The 6,922-nt window shown below is 37.1% G+C and overlaps 1 non-coding gene across 1 annotated transcript; it reads right to left on the bottom strand.

Annotated features, from left to right (window-relative positions):
• Window positions 1–6,525: 6,525 nt before the first annotated feature.
• LOC127742111 (small nucleolar RNA R71) lies at window positions 6,526–6,633 on the bottom strand. The gene has a single exon (XR_008003298.1). It is a non-coding gene; the product is annotated as a small nucleolar RNA R71 (small nucleolar RNA).
• Between the last annotated feature and the right edge of the window lie 289 nt (window positions 6,634–6,922).

Below are 6,922 nucleotides of genomic sequence, written 5' to 3'. Positions count from 1 at the left end.
GTGTGCCTGACAACCACCTCCGTTCTACCTTGGATTGAGTGGATATATCTTGGATCCCTTAATCAGAATCTTCGTGGTATAAGCTAGAATTGATGGCGGCATTCAAGAGAATCCGGAAGGTCTAAACCTTGTCTGTGGTATTCTGAGTAGGATTCAATGATTGAATGACTGTGACGTGCTTCAAACTCCTGAGGGCGGGGCGTTAGTGACAGACGCAAAATAATCACTGGATTCTATTCCGGCCTGATCGATAACCGACAGATGGATAGCCGTGCCGTGATAGGGTGCGTTGAACATTTCCACTGAGAGGATGGGAGGTAGCCACTGACAACGGTGAAACCCTTGCATACAGCTTGCCATGGAAAGGAGTAAGAAGGATTGGATGAAGACAGTAGGAAAGCAGAGAGACGGAAGGGACCAAGCATCTTCATACGCTTATCTAAAATTCCTACCAATGAATTACATAAGTATCTCTATCTTTATCTTTATGTTTTATTCATCATCCATAACCTTTTGAGTTTGCCTGACTAAGATTTACAAGGTGACCATAGCTTGCTTCATACCAACAATCTCTGTGGGATCGACCCTTACTCGCGTAAGGTTTATTACTTGGATGACCCAGTACACTTGCTGGTTAGTTGTGCGAAGTTGTGTTTATGCCATGGTGTTGGACACCAAGTTTTTGGATTATTTGAGTTGTAGTGATCACAATTTCGTGCACCAACGTATCAAAGTGAGATAGTCATCCATTGGAGTTTGGGGTGGATAGAAGGGTTCATTATTTTGGAGAAAGGGTTCATGATAGGAAGGTGGTTCTTCTTGATAGGTATGTGGCAGTTAAACACTCTCCATATTTTCCACTTGTTGCACAACACACTCCATGGTTACTCCTCCACAATCATCCTTGCATATATTTTGCTTGTCCCATGAGTCTATCTTTTGACGGATGGTTGCTTGAAGCCAATCCATTGCTTCCTTGAGGTGATCTTGTTCCAACTTGAAAACATAGGTAAGATCATCTTGCTCTTGGATTGATGGACATGAGTGCTCTTCCATGGAGGGTTGTGGTGGAGGGTAGAATTCATTTTGTGGTTGAAAGTTAGTATACATTGGAGGTGGTTCATCTTGGTAATAGTGTGGAGGGGATGGTTCTTGGAAGTGTTGATGTTGTAGTGGTTCTATATATGGTTCATATGGCTCAAAAGGTGGTTGGTATGGTGGGTATGGATTGGGATCATATGAAGGTGGTTGGTGAAAAGGGGCTTGTGAGTATAGTTGAGGGTTATGTTGAGGGTATGGCTCATAGGCATATGGTGGTGGTTCTTGAAAGTCACATGGATATTCACTATAACCATTGGATTGATATGCATCATGGAATAGCTCTTGTTCATAGTGTATTGGTGGTGGTTGTTGCCAAGAGGAGTGATCATATGCATATGGCTCCTCCCACCTTTGAGTGTCCTATCCTTGATACACATCTTCATCGAAGCTTCCACTTCCTTCAACATAATTAGAACCAAACTCATAGCCAAAGTGAGAATTCATGATGGAAAGAGAAACTAAGAAGCAAAAGCAAAAAGAAGCAATGAAACAAAGTTCTAAAACTAGCAAAAACTAACAAGAAATCCAAAAATCAAGCTATTCACAATATTCATATATGTACAATAACCAATAACAAGGCACACATTTGCAATTCCCCAGCAACAACGCCATTTTGATGAAGAGAAATTGATATTGGTAAAGAGTTTCACTAATGAAATCTCGTTGTAAGCATAGTTCTAAACCAACAAACAACCTTCCTTCAATCAAAAATTTGGTTGTCACAAGTACAAACCCCAATAAAAATAACCGAAGTATTCAAACTTCGGGTCGTTCTCCCTAGGAATTGCAATAAAGTGTTCCTGTTATTGGCTATGAAGTATCTTTCGGGTTTTTGAGATAAGAAACAAGAATTGTAAATGGAAAAAGAAATAGACTAGCAACTAAGAGAGCTCTTGGTAAGGAATGAGAAGTGGAAGTCCTATTCTCATTATCATCATCAATTGATATGAGAATTGTGTATTGCTCGCACTTAGTTAACCTCTAACTGTGAAGGAAAGTCAAGTGGAGGAATTAACTTGGTATCACAAGTCCTAGCCAAATCTAGATGAAATACTAGCTTTAGTGACATTCAAGTCAATTAGCAACTTTCAATTATCAATCAACAAAGGAATTAGATAACTCAAGAGTCACCAATTACTCAACCAAAGCCAAGAGGAACAAAATCTACCTCATAACTAGAAGAAACATTTTAACAAACACATAGAAGGCAATGAAGGCAAACATTATTAATTGCAAGAATTAAAGGAATCTACAACTACAAAAGCAAGAGGTTAACAATAGAAAGGCAAAACAATTATGAAAAAACAAAGAACTTACCAATTGCATTTAAGAAGAAATGTAGATCTACAAAAGAATTCATAAACTACAACTAACAATACAAGAGAATTACAAGAGAAGTAGAATGCTACAACTACAAGAGAACAATTAAAGATGAAAAAGGAAAATTAAAGCAAAAGAGAAGAAGTAGAAGAAGTAGATCTAGATCTAAACCGAGTCCTAATTCTAGAGAGAAGAGAGAGTTTCTCTCTCTAGAAACTAACTAAAGCATGATAAAAAACTAAACTAAAACTCACTAACTAACTAATTCCCCCCATCCCTCTTCAATTCTTGGGTTAAATAGTATAAGAAATGAGTTGGATTGGGCCCAAAATGCTTCAGAAATTGCTGGCCATGAGTTGCCTTTAGTGAGTCACGTGCAGTGATGAGCGGATAATTTATACGCTTTTTGGCATTGTTTTTATGTAGTTTTTAGTACGTTTTAGTTACTTTTTAATATATTTTTATTAGTTTTTATGCAAAAATCATATTTTTGGACTTTACTATGAGTTTGTGTGTTTTTCTGTGATTTCATGTATTTTCTGGCTGAAATTGAGGGACCTGAGCAAAAATCTGATTTAGAGGCTGCGAAAGGACTGCAGCTACTGTTGGATTCTGACCTCCCTGCACTCGAAGTAGATTTTATGGAGCTACAGAATCCCAATTGGCGCGCTCTTAATTGCGTTGGAAAGTAGACATCTTGGGCTTTCTAGAAATGTATAATAGTCCATACTTCGCCCGAGAGTTAATGGCCCAAACTGGCGTCTAAACGACCACTAGAGACATTTTTCTGGAGTAAAACGCCATAACTGGCACCAAAGCTGGCGTTTAACTCCAAGGATGGCCTATGCACTTGAAAGCTTCAAGGATCAGCCCAAACACACACCAAGTGGACCCCAAAAGTTGATTTCTGCACTAGCTACTCATTTTTTGTAAACCTAGTTTACTAGTTTAGTATAAATAGCACTTTTTACTATTGTATTCAGAGTCTTTGACCTTTTTTCGAACCCTTTTTGGAGGCTGGCCATTTGGCCATGCCTAGACCTTTTGTTCTTATCTATTTTTAATGGTGGAGTTTCTACACCTCATAGATTAAGGTGAGGAGCTCTGCTGTTCCTCGAGTATTAATGCAAGTATTATTATTTTTCTATTCAATTCACGCCTACTTCTCCTCCAAGATATACTCTTGTACTTAATTCAGTTAAGTCAGAATGAAGGGGTGACCCGTGACAATCACTCAATCTTCTTTACTCGCTTAGCCAAGATCCGCGTGCCTGACAACCACAAAGCAGTCTACATGATGTTCAACGTAGTCATTGGACGACAGCTGGAGTATATTCTCTTTGGTCTCTAACCCACGGATCTGAATCACCTCTCCTGACAACAAAGCATTCGAATCCATGATGTTAGAACCTTCGTGGTATAAGCTAGAACCAATTGGCAGCATTTTTGAGATCCGGAAAGTCTAAACCTTGTCTGTGGTATTACGAGTAGGATTTGGGATGGGATGACTGTGACGAGCTTCAAACTCGTGACTGTTGGGCGCAGTGACAGTGTGCAAAGAATAAATGTATTCTATTTCGACACGATCAAGAATCGATAGCTGATTAGCCATGCGGGAAACCGTAGAGGACATGTTTTCACTGAGGGGACGGATGGTAGCCATTGACAACGGTGATCCACCAACATACAACTTGCCATGGAAGGGAGTACGCATCATTGGATGAGGACAGTAGGAAAACAGAGGTTCAGAGGCAACAAAGCATCTCCAAATGCTTATCTGAAATTCCCACCAAGGAACTACATAAGTAACTTTATTTTATTTTCCGCTTTATTTATCTTTTAATTATCAAAATCTCATAACCATTTGAATCCACCTGGCTGAGATTTATAAGATGACCATAGCTTGCTTCAAGCCGTCAATCTCCGTGGGATAGACCCTTACTCACGTAAGGTATTACTTGGACGACCTAGTGCACTTGCTGGTCAGCTATGCGGAGTTGTGAAAAGTGTGATTTACGATTTTGCATACCAAGTTTTTGGCGCCGTTGCCGGGGATCGTTCGAGTTTGGACAACTGACGGTTCATCTTGTTGCTTAGATTGGATAATTTTATTTTATGTTTAAGCTTTTTTTATTTTTATTTTCGAAAAATACAAAAAAAATCATAAAAACCAAAAACATTTTGCGTTTCTTGTTTGAGTCTAGTGTCAAATTCTAAGTTTGGTGTCAATTGCATGTTTTCAAATTTTCTCAAGTTTTCGAAAACATATGCATTGTGTTCTTCATTGATCTTCAAGTTGTTCTTGATGATTTTCCTTGTTCTGATCTTTAAATTCTTTTGTTTTGTGTCTTTTCTTGTTTTTCATATGCATTTTCAAATCCATAGTGTCTAAACATTAAAAATTTCTGTTTGGTGTCTTGTATATCTTTATTTTCTTAAAAATTTTCAAAAATATGTTCTTGATGTTCATCATGATCTTCAAAGTGTTCTTGGTGTTCATCTTGACATTCAAAGTGTCCTTGCATGCATTACTTGTTTTGATCTTGCATTTTTATGTTTTATTTCATTTTGTTGTTTTTCTCTCTCTTCATTAAAAATTCAAAAATAAAAATATCTCTTTTCAAGTAAATAATACAGATAAATGAAGATTCAGAACATACAGTAGAGGAATCACAGAGAAAAAGTTGGGCGTTTAGAAAAACGCCCAGTAAGGAAGGAATTCTGGTGTTTAACGCCAGCCAGGGTATCTGGCTGGGCGTTAAACGCCCAAAGAGGTAGCATTCTGGGCGTTAAACATCTGAAAGGATAGCATCCTGGGCGTTTAACGCCAGGATGACACAGAGGAGGTAATTTCGTTTCAAATTCAAATTTTTTTCAAATTTTCATGTTTTAATTCATAATTTTAAAATCTTATCTTTCTACATTTTCAAAAATCCTTGCTAACAATTAATGTTTTGATTCAAAAGATTGCAAGTTTGTTACTTTCTTGTTAAGAAAGGTTCAATATTTGAATTCTAGAATCATATCTTTTAGTTTCTTATTAGTCAAGTCATCAATTTTAAAAATCAAATCTTTTTCAATCATATCTTTTCAATCAGATCTTTTTAAAATCAAACCTTTTTCAATCAAATCTTTTTCAATCATATCTTTTTAAATTTTGATTTCAAAATCTTTTCTCTAACTTCTTATCTTTTCAAAATTATTTTCAAATCTTTTTCAACTAATTACTATTTCTTATCTTTTTCAAAACCATCTAACCACTTTTCAACTTCCAATTTTCGAAAATTACTAACCACTTTTTCAAAAATCTTTTTAATTAACTAATTGTTGTAAATTTTAATTTAATTTTATTTCTTTTTTTAATTTTCGAAAACTCTCTCTCTCCTCTCTTTTTATTTATTTTATTTAACTAACACTCCTCCTCTACTCATCTAAAAAATTCGAACTCACCTCCTCTCTCTTCTCATTCTTCTATTCTCCTTTTCCTCTGACACATCAAGGAGTCTCTATACTGTGAAATAGAGGATTTCACTACTCCCTTTTGTTCTCTTCTTTTTCACATGAGCAAAAACAGGGATAAAAACATTCTTGTTGAAGCTGATCCTGAACCTGAAAGGACTCTGAAGAAGAAGCTAAGAGAAGCTAAAGCACCACACTCTGGAGAGGATCTTTCAGAAAATTTTGAAAAAGAAGTAGACATGGCAGCCGAACCCAAAAACAATGCAAGAGATGCAAGGAAGATGCTTGGTGACTATACTGCACCAACTTTCAACTTCTATGGAAGAAGCATCTCAATTTCTGCCATTGGAGCAAACAACTTTGAGCTTAAGCCTCAATTAGTTTCTCTAATGCAGCAAAATTACAAGTTTTATGGACTTCCATCGAAAGATCCTCATCAGTTCTTAGCTAAATTCTTGCACATCTGTGATACTGTTAAGACTAATGGGGGTTGATCCTGAGGTCTACAGACTTATGCTTTTCCCCTTTGCTGTAAGAGACAGAGCTAGGACATGGTTGGACTCACAACCTAGAGAAAGCCTGAACTCTTGGGACATGTTAGTCAATGCTTTCTTGACCAAATTCTTTCCACCTCAAAAGATGAGCAAGCTTAGAGTGGAAGTCCAAACCTTCAAATAGAAGGAAGGTGAATCCCTCTATGAAGCTTGGGAAAGATACAAGCAATTAACCAAAAGGTGTCCTTCTGACATGCTTTCAGAATGGAGCATCATATGCATATTCGATGATGGTTTGTCTGAATTGTCTAAGATGTCATTGGACCATTTTGCTGGTGGATCTCTTCATCTGAAAATCCCCGCAGAAGCCCAGGAACTCATTGAGATGGTTGCAAATAACCAATTCATGTACACTTCTGAAAGAAATCCTATGAATAATGGGATGACTCAGAAGAAAGGAGTTCTTGAGATTGATACTCTGAATAGCATATTGGCTCAAAACAAAATATTGACTCAACAAGTCAATATGATTTCTCAGAATCTGACTG

The sequence above is a fragment of the Arachis duranensis genome, chromosome 9, assembly GCF_000817695.3.
Source record: "Arachis duranensis cultivar V14167 chromosome 9, aradu.V14167.gnm2.J7QH, whole genome shotgun sequence".
Classification (NCBI taxonomy): Eukaryota; Viridiplantae; Streptophyta; class Magnoliopsida; order Fabales; family Fabaceae; genus Arachis; species Arachis duranensis.
Note: the sequence above shows the minus strand (reverse complement) of the source record. Positions and strands in the feature narration are given on the sequence as shown.